Genomic DNA, 12,467 nt, shown 5'->3' with positions numbered 1-12,467 from the left:
CTGTGAATTTAGGAGGGCTGGTAAGACAATCTACCTTTCAATCTGAAAAAAATACCTCTTGACTAAAATAAAGATACATTGCTTAAACAAAATAAGCACCTGTTGTGCTGGGGAGAGAGGGGAATAGGCACCAATGGAATGAAATAGCTCAGCTTATAAATTCCGGGAGCTGGAATTTGCTAAACCAGGTTAGCGATTTCAGATAAGTGGGCTGGGCTGGACTTTCCTTCTCCATCTGCCACTTGTGTACCGGAGTCGTAAGGTTGTCTGTTGTGTTGCCGAATGGGTTGCCAAGAACCCAACAGATTAGTTCATTCTGAGATGAAGGAGGAAAACTGAAGTAGAGTGAGTCTATTAAAGCACTTTCATCTGACAATAAAAATGAGTTAATGGCTAAAATGTGTTTTCAAAACGTTTTAACACTACAAGTAATGGCACTCAAATGGGAATATGCTTTGAATATTCTCATCGATCATTAATACCATGGTGTCCCTCAAAAGGGCTTGGCATTCCCCGTGGAATTCAAACTGCTAGAGTCCAGTCATAAGACAATCTGTGTGAATTCTCAAAAAAAATTATATATATATATATATATATATATATATAGAGAGAGAGAGAGAGAGAGACCATTATGGAACAAAATGATAAAGTGCAGGTTTAAAATAGCCCTTTCAATATCTGAGCTCAGTTTTCTAAAATAAACTATTAACCTCATCATAGCTAATTTCCCCATAAACATCAATATTAAAGCAGCAAAAAGCCTCCAAGAAACGAGGGCAAAATCCGATTCTTTTTTAAGGAGTGAAAGTCAAAATGTCCCTCGATTTCAGATGTTTGTGAAGATGGAAACAATCCGGGGCGCCTGGGTGGCTCAGTTGGTTAAGCGGCTGCCTTCGGCTCAGGTCATGAACCCAGCGTCCTGGGATCAAGTCCCACATCAGGCTCCTTGCTCGGCAGGGAGCCTGCTTCTCCCTCTGCCTCTAGCCTGCCACTCTGTCTGCCTGTGCTTGCGCTCTGTATCTCTCTCTCTCTAACAAATAAATAAAAATCTTTAAAAAAAAAAAAAAGATGGAAACAATCCGACTGGGCTTTACTCTGGACCAGCCCACCGCTGGGAAGTCGTTAGTGAATTTGTTCCCATCTACTTGTGAAATCAAGAACACAGCACGGTGATGAGCAAATGGGCTGGTGAACCTGCCCCTGCCCGAGGACGAGGGCCGACAGTCTCAGCCACCCAGGCCAGGTCTGCCTAATTCCAAAGGGAAAGTGACCCCTGGTGGAACCAGCAACGGCTAGTCTTGGAAATGCCTTTTGTCTGGTGGTTAATTTATTCGACTTCTCTGGGATGGCTTCAGTTTAGAAACCAAAAGAAACACTAAGAAGTTACTTAAAATTTGGGCTGTCCAGACCCTCAGTGATTTAAACACTGTCCGTCCTCTTGGATTATAAATCTCCTTTTTCCAGAATTCCCTCTTGGGTAAGCAGCTCAACAAGCAACCAGCCCCCCTTCCTCTCAGGGACGAGCTGCCGAGAGGTCCTGCTGGACGCGCTCTGGGTCAAACCCGCCTCCCCGGTCTCTGCTCCTCTCCCGTCCCTCAGTGTCCTTCTTAAGCTTCCACCTCCTCCATCTAACCTTCAGATGTCCGTCTCCACCCGTCTCCCTTCACACCCTTCCTGCCCTCCCAGGGGACACCCTCCGGACTCCCAATTTTTGCCTGGAAGACTTGCGACGACTTCTCAGACCCTCGCCCCAAACCCGCCCTTCCTCCTCACCTCCAGGCCTGCAAATTTAAGTGAATTTCCTGAAAGCACCGCGATTTGGGTTTGGGTTTTAATATCTGCCGCAAATATCTCTCCCTTCCCTTAAATCAGTGCAAGGCATCGTCATTCAACCAATGGTATGAGCCGGAAACCCGAGTGTCACCTGAGATTTCTGGGCCCGCTACGCTCTCCACTCCCCAGATCCGTTCTCTGTCCTAGACTGTCCATGTCACTTTCACATCTCCCCGAGACCCGTCCCTCTCCATGCCTCCTGCTTGCCACAGTATCTCCTTATCCCTCCAGTCACCATCCCCACCCCACCCCCTCACCCCCAGTGATGCAGCACCAGATACCCCGAGCACCTCAGATCACGGACTTGTCTCCGAGCCTGTCACAGGAAATGCCATGTGCAAAATGGAGGCTGGTGGGTTAAATCTCTTCCGTGTCTGTTACCTTATAATATAACATTTAAAAAAAAAAAAAAAGGATTTTCTTCTTGTCTCTGCCTGGTTTTCACTCCATGGGCAGCTGTGTCGCACAACATTTGTGCTTGAAGTTTCTCTGCCTCCACAGTTCCCTGTCAGCGTGTGAAATATGTCCTGGCAGGTTGATAAGGACGGGGGGGGGGGGGGCGCTATTGGAAATTCTTTTGGGAAGTGAAAGCTGCCTGGAGAATCCCACCCACCCCAGGGCTGTGGGATGACTTCATGTGTAAGTCTAGATCTTCAGATGTCGAGGTTTCTTAAACTGGGGCCCATCTGTATACCAAAGGAGATTTGGAATTGGCTTGTCAAAGCATGAGGGGTATGACTTCCCAGATCAAATTTATTTGGGGGGGGGCGCACCTGGAAAGTAAGAAATTAGGTAAGTGTCAAAAAGACCAACAACAGCCATTTGGCGTACTAAAAACCTGAAGAATTTGAAGCCAAGGGAGTTGTCAGGCCGCATTCCATCTCAAGCATGAAGGGCACCGAAGGGCCTGAAAACCTCCCTTGAAACCTCACAGACAGGAGTGGTTCTGCTTTGGTTTCCAGTTTCCGAAGCCAGCCATCGGCTTGATTTCAAAGTATTGTCCCTAGCAGACCAAATCAACATTTTTAAATGATTTTTTAAAATCTACTTATTCATCAGAAAGAGAGAGAGAAAGCGAGGGCGCGCTCGCAAGCACAGGGAGCAGCCGGCGGAGAGAGAAGCAGGCTCCCCACTGAGGAAGGAACGCTCTGCGGGGCTCGATCCCAGGACCCGGGATCATGACCTGAGCCGAAGACAGGTGTTCAACGGAGCCACCCAGGTGTCCCTAAACAAACATTTCCAAATAAATCCCTGGCTTGAACCCCCAAGCAGGTGACGAGGACCATCAGCCTAGGCAGGGACGGGAGAGGTGAGGAGGGAGGGTTTGCTGAGCACGGGAGACGCGGCATCCGAGCCAGGAGCTTCCTGCGGCAGTCTCCGTGGCTGCGCGGGACGTGGGGTTAGCTGGGGGGAAGGAAGGTGCATTTTAGCATCCATGCTTTCCAAGCTGTCAAATTAAGAGAAGTACAATTTTTTAAAACATGCTACTGAGGGCCATACCATCTGAGCCAGAGCTCCCTTTCAAGTTCAGCTCTTTGAACGCTATGTCCTTTAGTGGCACCAGAATATGGACAGTGCCAACAGCGCTGGACTCCTTCTTGTTGTTTTTTTTTTTTTTCCCTCCCCTTTGCTTATGTTATTCCCTTTGCCTGGAATGCCCTTCCCCTCTTTTCTGCCTGCAGATGTTCTGTCTGTCTTTCAAGATCCAAATCAAATAGCATGTCCTCCCAGAAACCTCCTACCTGACTCCCAGGCTAAATAAGCCACCCTCCTTGCTGTGAGTTCTTTCAAGCGCTAGGTCTTCTTCATTCTCAGAATGTCACCCGTTTCAATCCATCCTCCCTCCCCCTCCCCACGGGGCACCAAATGCAGGTCCCGCACAGCACACAGCCCCTTCCCTTAGGTCTGCTGACACAGATCGGAAGAATGAGATGAGCAGTCACGGCATAGGAACAGCACTCAGATGTCAGCTGGGAATCCACTCAACAGAGAAAATAGTCATGGGTGCAGGGAAGAGGTCAGAGAAAAAGAAGCATTTCCCAAAATAGAAATATCTTTGGGTACCTGCCTCTTTTGTTTTACCATCGCAGATGACTTCAAGAATCTGATGGACGTCAGCCTTCTTGGGGAAATGCACACATCCACTGACCCACTTTATTATTATTATTATTATTGCATGTAATTCCAGGAGGTACTATAAACACACCGAAGCCTGGGAATGGAAATTCCTCACCTACTTTACAATCACCGATTCAGTGTATAGGCACAAGTGTATAGGACAAGGCAGGCATCTTCACCTGTGTGGATCATGGACCACACTGGAAAGGAGAGAGTCATTTGGTGGGAATGCCATGTGTTCTGGACACCTTGGGCAAGTCCTTCTACTCTTCTGAATGGGAGTTTTCCTCATCTGTAAAATGCAAACCATAACACTTCCTTTGCCAGGTTGCTATTGAGGAAATGAAGGTAATGCCGATTAGGTGGATTAGGTAGCTGGAGGGGTATCCGGCCGGCAGCCAGCCCCTGACAAGAGATACTCGGTTCCTGCACCTCCTGTCGTGCAGAGCAGAAACTGCAGCCACAATGCAAACAAGTCATTTCCCTTTGAGCAATAAATACTGCGCTGCTGTTTCTGGGCAAGAAGAAAGCCCACTCAGATCACCGCCTCCATGAGGACTTGAAGCCGGGTGCTGCACGGCTGCTGCGCGCTCCCGGCCTGGCTATTAATCACACAAGAGCCCATTTATGACAAATACAGGTCCCTCCCTTTGCATGACAAGGCGTATGGGTCCACAGAGCCCCATTATCCAAAAAAAACAGAGCATTGTGGGCGACGCAGGCGAAGCCGAGTGCACACACACAAGCGGACATTGTAAGGCTGTTTGCACAACCCCGCAGTGCTCCTCGAGGATTTCCTGCCAAGGCGACATTTAGATCTCACAGTCTGCAGCAGACATTCGCTCATTCAACATGGCTTCGGGCAGTGGGCTGGAGAAGCCCGGGCGCGTGGCCCCCTCTGCTGGCCATCTCGGGAACTGCATGCCAGTGATGCTTGGCTGATGGTGCTCTCAAGATCCCAACCTCTTCTCCCCTTTCCCTTCTAAGTCTTGCAGTGCAACAGGCAGGAGCTTGGGGGGGGGGGGGGTCTGGAGAGCCTAGTTCAGACCTCTACGGTACCCTGTGTTAGTTTCAGACCTTGGAAAGTCAGATCCTAGTCTCCTAGATAGAGTCCACTCTACTCTCCTAGATGGGAGTCTGCAGCACTCATTTGCCTGTGGCCTGGCCTACCCTAGAGGACAGCAGGGCGGGAAGCCTGCCGATGGCCAGTGTGCAATGCACACCTGCCTCCGGGAGGGTGGGTGTTGTCCTTTGACCTCTGGGACTAGGAAAGGAAATCAACAAGCACCTCCTGGTAATGTTGTTGCTTTAAACTGTAGCTGGCATTTAGAGCAGAAGCATGACTCTGTCTTGTGTCTCATCTCTGAATTGCACCGCCCCCCCCCCCGCTTGCTTTACATCATACACCCTGTCGGCAGAGGCAGCCGTCCTTAAACTCCTTCAGCTGAGCTGTGATCTGCTTCCTGACTGCTGCTCTGCAAGGCAATGGCAACACGGAGTTGGGCTGAATCCCAGCTTGGCCAGCGTATGAGCTGGGTGGTCTTAATCAATGTTGCTTAACAACATTTATAACCTTCCTGAGTCAGAGTTTCGATATGAGTAAAACAGAGATTATTCCAACCTCTTCAAGGGTGGCTGTTGGAAATAATGAGACAACCATAGCTAAGCAGCCAGATGCATGAACGGTAGCGGCCATAACTCACTATTACTCTTGTTCTTTTTATTGTTCCAACCACTGTTCTTAGTTCTGTCCTCTCTAGTTCTGTCCTCTGGGCCATGATGAAGAATTCCACTTTCTGCACAGTGATGGATATCCGTGAAGGTTTTCCATACCATCTTAGAGATGGAGGCGGACGACTTTCAAATTTGTATCTGTCGCTTTGATCCTCTTGTTTGAACTCCCGACTTGTATCTAATTGACGACTTGACTCTAATAAACAGCTGAAACTGAATACACCCAACATTACATCGGCCCTGCTCCAGTCTTCCCCAGCTCAGTCCAGACGCTCAGTCCGAAAAGGCTGGTGTTATCCTAGACGTCTCTCCTTCTCTCATACCCCATAACCAAGTTAACAAATCCCATCAGCTATACTTTGAAGATGTACCTTGAATCCAATTGCGTCTCACACCCATCATCACCAGCGCGCTAGACCAAGCCACAAGCCATCACCTCTTGCCCAGAGTATCAGAGTCGCCCCTTAAACAGATTTCCCAGCTCTGCTCTTGCTTGCTCGCAATCACTTGGTTAATTGCCTATCTAGCAGCTGTAATGATGTTTTAAAGTTGCATCGTGTCACTCTGCTTAAATCCTTTTAGCAGTGTCCTATTTTACTTGGAGTAAGGTTAAAGATCCTTATCACAGTCCACAAGTACCTCTGTGATGGTATCTCAACGTGGTTCATCTCCTGCAACCTCCTCTCTTTCACTCTGCTTCAGCCACCTCCGCCTCCTCACCTTTTCATTTTTGAACTTACCACATGCCTTTCTGCCACAGGACCTTTGCACTTGCTAGTCCTTCTACCCCAGATGCTTTCTTCTAATACATCTACATGGTTTTTCTCTAGGCCTCTCTTCAGGGTTAATTTTTCAGTGAAGCCCAACCTAACCACGCAGTCCAAAATAGGATTTCACCTCACCTCACCACCAACCTCCCCCCAACCCTAGTCACTGTCTTTATTTTTCCTTTAAATCTCTATTACCATTGATATATGTACCTTCAACTCCTAGACTAGGGCCTGACACATAGTAGGAATGCCACACATGGTCATTCATTCATGAACAGAACTCCCATGAGCCCAGGGAGCGTCTCTGTCAACAAAAGCTATGTTTTTTCCTCCATATCCCTCAGGAAGAGAGGCTGTCAGGTCATTTGCATAAGAATGAGGGAGAAGTGGTCACTGTAAGGGATGGGGAAATGCTGGCCAGTGAGCAAGGTCCTAATGAGGAACAGTATGAAGCTGTAAAACAGAAAGTATTTTGGAGGGGAGGGGAGGGAGGGAGAGAAGGTCAGAAGACTCAGCTGAGGACTGATGATACAGGAACTTTGCAACCAGAGAGTGGGAGTAAGGACATTCCTGGGCAGACATGCAGCCTGACACCTTGGATAGGTCTGATGGTTATCATGTCACCCAAGGCCTGAAGGACACAGGACGTGCCATTGACCATAATGCCTCTGTAATGCCACCAAGTGCACAGAGAGCCATGGGCTCTGCATCCTAATCTCATTTTAGCCACTCATTTGCTGCAGAGCCTTGGGGAAGGTCATTTCCCGGCTCTGAGCCTCATCCTTATCATCTGTTGCCCGCAAGGACTGGCCCTGTCCCAGCGTCCTAGGATTTTATACAGTAAAAATGTGCAACAATTTCCAAATATGCGTCCAGGCAACCTAATGTCAGATCACAAGCTGAGTTAATTAGAATGGGGGATGCACTTTCCATGTCGCTCACAGCATTCCACACCGACAGCACTTTCTGCAAAAGCCGCCCTGGTCTTGCTCCTCGAAGCCATTTGGGTTTCATGTTCTTTGGCAAGGACAGTGGCGACAGAACCCCAGCACTTTCGAATGTCCCATGCTGTACATGAATTGGCCACTGCTGCCATCAGGGAGTGCTAGAGAGTTAGCCTGTGAAAAACAGCAATGATGCCGGAATCTGGCGGATACCGATATGACTCCATGGTCTGAAGCCCTTGAGCATGTTGGAGGCAGCAAATGTCATGAAACGCGTGGGTGTGCAAACTACAAATGATTTTCATATCTACAACAAAGTGGCCCCAACGTAGCTCTGTGCAGCCATGCTCGGACAGCCTGGTTTCGTCTCTCCTGTGTTTCCAAAGATCTAATAGAACATTCTCTTATTCGACCCCTTTCCTTTGGAATTTGAGAGGGAACTGAAGATCTGCCATGTCCCAGCCTGAGAAGCCCAAATCAGCTCTCGTCGCAACTGTAATAATAGTACAATTGTGACATCAGGGCCCTATGTTGGGGATAATTTGCAAACACCAAAGCTTTGTCTTTTGGCTTTTAATTTTCAAAAAAAAAAAAAATCAAAACCCAAAAACAAAAAACAAAAACACCACATGATGACAAAGCAGTGATCTTAACACAGATCCCAAGGCTTTGGAAGTCTAGTTACATTGCCCAAGAAATGGCAGTATTTCGTTGGAATAAGTAATAAGCTTTTTCAAAATTTCTAGAAAGTACTATTTTAGCCAAAGATTTTGTTTAGTTGGCAATACTCTACGGGTTCTGTTGGACTACGTATCAATTTATATTCGATGTAATTAAGCTGATGCCCCATCGCCAAAGATTTCCAACACCACTGCTCACCCACGCCACTTGCTCCTGAGTTTAAATGACCTCTTCCTTCCGAGGACCCTAATATCCTCAATACCTAGCCGAGTCCTTCAGAGAGTAAAGAAAGTTGGTGAATGGTCTAAGGAAGAAGTACATGAACATTTGCTTATTTTAGAGACCCATGCTCAGTAATACTGGGTCGCTGCAAAGCACAGTTCAGTGAGGGCAAGAAGCCATGTTCAAGCCCACCATAAAGGATGGGATGTTCTAGGGAGGACTATGGTTTGTGTTCTGAAAAAGGGGAGCAGGAGGAGAGGTGACTTATCTGGATTGGAAGAAACTGGAAAGTTCTCATGTAGAAGGAAGCATTGGAGTCTGGAGGGAGAAGCTCTCAGGGGACATCTCGCTACTGGTGAGACCAAGGAGCTGGATGGAAGCCAAGCCCAGGTCCCTCATGGTTGAGATCACACACTCTTGGCGAGATTGGGCGTGAGGGATCTTGGGAGTGACAACTGTCACACGCTCAGCTTTGCAGCCCCTGGGCAGACCCCAGTCTTCTGTTCATGATGAAGTAGTGGGACTGGTTTTGCTACCAGCATTTGCTCCTGTTCTCAAGGTACTTCTCTGCCAAGTCGACTTCCATCCTCCACTGGTCAGGGGCCTGTCCTGGGTGGGGGCCATGTCCCCTGCCCTCTGCTTCTCATCAGACCCCAGGAGCCCTCACACGCCATCCTTGCACATTCTAGTCATTTCTGCTTACCTGTCTGCCTCTCTTCCTAGAAGGTGAAAACCTCCAGGGCAGGAGCCAAGACTTATCCTTGAATCCACAGCAGGCCGCTCGGGGAATACGTGTTGGCTAATAAATGGAAAAAAAAAAAATGAGTGGAGAAGTGACGGCATGAATGCCAAAATTGGTATCCAAGGTCTCCTGAGTCCCGGCCATTTACTTAGAAAGATAAAGAGGGAAGGAAAGAGGATAGGCAGGCAGGAGAGGGACAAAGAGTGAGAGGGAGGGGGGAAAGAAGAAGGGAAAGGAGAAAGGAAGGAAGAAGGGAAGAAAGGAGGGAGGGAAGGAGGGAGAGAAGTAATATTTTCCCCCCTTTCACCTAGTTTAATAAAGATATAACTAGTTTCTGGCATAGGGAGAAGCAGACAGGGATCTCATGCTATGCTTGAAAATTGAAAGAAAGAAAATTTGAGTCATCTGAAAGGCAAACTACAGCCTCAGGGATGCACAAGTGAACTGAAGACAGGCGGCAGGCTCTGAGACAGCCTGCGACTCGTTCTCACAAAGAGAAGCCTGTGACCGGCCCCGCTTGGGCCCTGCCAATAGGCTGCAGGGGCCCAGCTCGGAGAAGCCCAAGGTCAGGGACAGAAATGACAAAATAATATGTCTCAGCGCTGTGATTCCCATTTGTGGATGCCTCTTTGTTTTTTATTTATTTTGAGAGAGAGAGAGAGGGAGAGAGAGAGAGAGAGCTGGGGGAGGGGCAGAGGGAGAGGGAATCGTAAGCAGACTCTCTGCTCTGCGTGGAGCCTGACATGGGGCTGGACCTCAGGACCCTGAGATCATGACGTGAGCCAAGATCGACAGCCAGACGCCCACTGACTGAGCCACCCAGGTGCCCCCATGGAAGCCTCCTTGACTCAAAATTCTTGCCCAGTGAGAATGCACCCCCCGGCAGGTGGGTTGGCAAGAGGAGTCCCAGCTCAGGAGACGAGGGGCCGCTTTGGTCACCATGGGTCACCGCCCACACAGAGGGCTCTGAAACTGAAATCCTGGGGCTCCAAAGACCACTTGGGCCATCCCCTGCTTCCCCAAATCCTCATGGTCAGATGACCACGGTCACAGTCAATGATCAGTCAGTGATACTCCCGCGTTCCATGCTGTTTGAAGCTTGCTCACAAATGATCTCATTTGATTCTCACGATGCCCTTCAAAAGCAGGTACCTTGTTTAGTTTAAAGAATTGTGAAAGTGATGTCTTCCTGCTCACACGGTGCTTTTCTTGGAGCTTTTCTTTGGGCAAAAGCAAGAGCCTGCAGTTAACAGGCTCTCCACTAAGAGGCATTCTCGGCCCACGTTAGAATTGCCAGACCAGGTCAGGGTAGGGCCTTTGTACAAAGCCAGAAGTTGTAAAAAGAACAACTCAGCAGGACGGAGTTCAAAGTCCGGATATTTTCTAAACTTTATTCCTGTCCTCTTCGTAGTAACAAGTGTTCAGATTCGCAGCTGTATGACCCAATGCTTACTTAATACTATAATTCACGTAATTCCCATTCAAGGTCATTTCCAAAGCACTGATCTTAACCAGACTGCCACCAGGGGAGCCATGGCAATTGAGGGAAATAAAATCAGTAGATTCCACCTTTTGGGTAAGTACTCAGCCTCCCCATCTGCTCTCGCTAATTTCCCAAGTCACGTTTTCCTCCAAGGGAAACATGGCTTATGGCTGAATCACCTTGACTCCAGCTGGAATGCAAGAGAAAGAAAAAAATGGAAGGGGGTGGAGGGGAAGGCTGAAATTCTCTCCCAAGCTCATCAAAATGAGTTTCTCTAGTTTACTTTGGCACACCTGGAAAACCCTCTGGAAGTGTAAATTAGGACAGCGGGAGATCCTCCATTACTGACGGTCCCGTACCCCAGTGCGAGGCTGTTTTTACACCGACGGACGAAGTTGCTCTCACAGAGAGAGGATGCTCTGCAGGAAATCTATAATACACACAGACCCCAGCAACGTCGCGGAGGGACTTCCCTGTTTGGATGGATCCACCAAGACCACAGTTAAACCAAACAAACAAACTCACCGAGTTTATCTCCAGATTTACGCTCAAGGCTAGCCCCACTCTCCATGACTCAACCACGCGCTATCCTGATTTCAACTTGACCCTGCAGCTGGGGTTCCCAGGCTGGTGTCCGTGGCCGCAAATGACAGCGCTTGAGAGCTCTGCTCTCCGTCTGCTCTGGGGCTCGCCGCCCCGCAGGCGCTTGATAGGGTTTCGGTTGCATTTTAGTCTCACTTGAAGGTGACACATGTATATGCCAATACGAAGTCTGAGGCTGCCCTGGGGTCGGGACCGGCTGAGAAGCCCGCTAAATGAAAGGATTCCAGTCCTGTGGTGCCCAGCGGAGTGTGGGCAGCACCTGCGAGAGACTGGGGAGACACCAGCTCACCTTCCCCGGCCAGCCGGCGGCCTCAGCCATACCCTGGAGAAGTCCCGCCCTAGACTAAGGACTGGAAGTTCCAGCGTCAAATCCCCTTTTCACCCTGTAGCTCAAAAGCAAGCTGTTGTTGTAGGACGAAGAAAATCAGAAGTTTCTCCTGTACTGGTTTAACATGTATTTTGTTTTATGAGCATTTCATTTATTGATCCCACTTGGCACACATGGAAGTTCACAGCATCATCGGGGACAGCGTTTGCCGAGCCCCGCTGTGGGCCAGGTCTTGGCCTAAGTGCTCTATACACAGGATCCCGATCCTGGAGCCTGGGACTGGATAGGTGGGAAGGTTTTTATTCCCCCCACTGTGTTCACACTGCCTCCTACTTCCCCCAGCCTCAGTCTATTCACCTAAAAAAAAAAAGATCAGGCAGAAGCTAGACCAGCTGATCTTACAGATTCCTCTAAAGAGTAAGCTTTTCTTTTTAATTCTTAAAAAAATTATTTACTTATTTATTTATTTGAGAGAGAAAGAGAGAGAGAGCACACAAGCAGGGGTAAGGGCAGAGGGAGAGAGAGAATCTCAAGCAGGGACCCCTCTGAGCGCGGAGCCTGATGCAGGGATCAATCCCACAATCCTGAGATCATTACCTGAGCCAGAATCAAGAGTTGGATGCTTAACTGACTGAGCCATCCAGGAGCCCCTAAACAGTAAGTTTTTATGAAATTTCAAAGGCAAAACTCTAAGCGTTCGTTAAAATAGAAAACCCAGGCGTTTTAATGAAATGCTTATTCAAGAAAAAAACAAAAAACAGAAATCAACTCGGTGTATGCAGCGATACTTAAGCTGGCCCCCCAATATTTGGTCCATTACTGCCCACGCAGCTGGCACCTCAGAACTGCGCCCAGTGACTCCCCCCGGGTGGTTCAGACCAGCCACTCGGCAGCTCAGCACTGGTCCTGGCAGGACCCGCGAGGGCACAGGCGCACGTGGCCAGCGCCACCTCCCTGCCCTCTGCCGGGGAGCACGTTGGCATGGCGACGCCTGAGCCCATCTTCCCTG

At 48.8% G+C, this 12,467-nt stretch overlaps 1 protein-coding gene across 3 annotated transcripts in view; it reads right to left on the bottom strand.

Moving 5' to 3' along the window:
- CYRIA (CYFIP related Rac1 interactor A) overlaps positions 1-12,467 on the bottom strand; it is a 105,132-nt gene that overhangs the window by 39,621 nt on the left and 53,044 nt on the right. For 2 of the 3 annotated variants that reach the window (XM_044262047.1, XM_044262048.1), the window contains exon 4: positions 9,006-9,101. The exons of the other annotated variant lie outside the window; for it this stretch is intronic. The gene's annotated coding sequence lies outside the window, so the exon portion shown is untranslated. The remainder of the gene's footprint in view (positions 1-9,005; positions 9,102-12,467) is intronic. 3 annotated transcript variants of the gene reach the window in all.

Source organism: Neovison vison, chromosome 8 (assembly GCF_020171115.1).
Source record: "Neovison vison isolate M4711 chromosome 8, ASM_NN_V1, whole genome shotgun sequence".
NCBI classification, from domain to species: Eukaryota; Metazoa; Chordata; class Mammalia; order Carnivora; family Mustelidae; genus Neogale; species Neogale vison.
Note: the sequence above shows the minus strand (reverse complement) of the source record. Positions and strands in the feature narration are given on the sequence as shown.